The sequence below is a fragment of the Myripristis murdjan genome, chromosome 8 (genome assembly GCF_902150065.1).
Source record: "Myripristis murdjan chromosome 8, fMyrMur1.1, whole genome shotgun sequence".
NCBI classification, from domain to species: domain Eukaryota; kingdom Metazoa; phylum Chordata; class Actinopteri; order Holocentriformes; family Holocentridae; genus Myripristis; species Myripristis murdjan.
Window position 1 is genome coordinate 34,568,448 of NC_043987.1, and position 1,089 is coordinate 34,569,536.

The following is a 1,089-nucleotide window of genomic DNA, read 5'->3' on the forward strand; positions in this document are numbered from 1 at the left end:
TTTATGGTTGTGTAAGTCTTGTCTTGCAGTCCCACCCCAGTGGAAACAATCTGATGAAAAATAAAGAGTCCAGTTTGACTGCTTGTGGATGACGTGACGACATTCTGTTTTTAAGCAGAAACACAGCTGCGAAGTTTGACTTTTTTACAGCGGAGAGGAGATGACAAGCCTCTCGGTAATCTGAATTTATATCTATAAAGTGAAGTAACTTTAGAAACCCAGCTGCTTTAAAACAAGAAACAAATCCCTAGGCGCGCAAAAGTACTCAAAAATAATAGACTCCATTTGAAAAATAAATAAAATCTCTAGTTTTCATTTTCTGGCATATAAAAAATCCTCTTTGTAAATGAGTCTTTTGCTACTTTCTCCCCCAGAAAGCTGGCACCTCACTGTGGAAATAAGCACTTTAATTAGTTAAAGAAAAAAAAAAAGCCGAAAGTGTCAGCCATGCAAGAGGAGAACAGATTTTTTTTTTTAACCAAAAACACAGAAAGAGCAGTGCCAGAAAAAGGGAAATTGTGCTTGTACTGATTTTTTTGTTTCACCTCAAAACTTCAAAGACATTAAAGTACAAGACTACACACACAGAGAAAAAAACTACAAAATACAAAGCAGTGCAAAAGTGATCGTTAAGAACACGACGCTGCCCCGAAGCGTCATTACGCACAGGAAAAACTCACCGTGAGAAAAGTCCGGAGCAGAAAGCAAGCCGAGTCACAAATGAAAATAAAGTGCTGTGGATTTATGAAAACCATGCCGGGGGAGACGGGACTTCACCAGGAAACCAGAACATGAGGAGGTGAGGAGGTCGGAGAACGGGGCCCCGCGCACGGCTCCCGGAAAACGGTGAAGGCCTCCATAAATATCCCGAATATCCCAAAGATCCGAGCTGGCCGTGATACTCCCTCCATGAAGCCGCGTCCTGCTTCCCAAAGGCGTCTGCGGCAGCCGCCTACCTGTGTGTGTGTGTGTGTGTGTGTGTGTGTGTGTGTGTGTGTGTGTGTGTGTGTGTGTGTGTGTGTGTGTTTGCAGGGAGAATATTTTCACCACAGTTGAGTCTAAGCCCAATTAAAACTACAACTGGTTTGG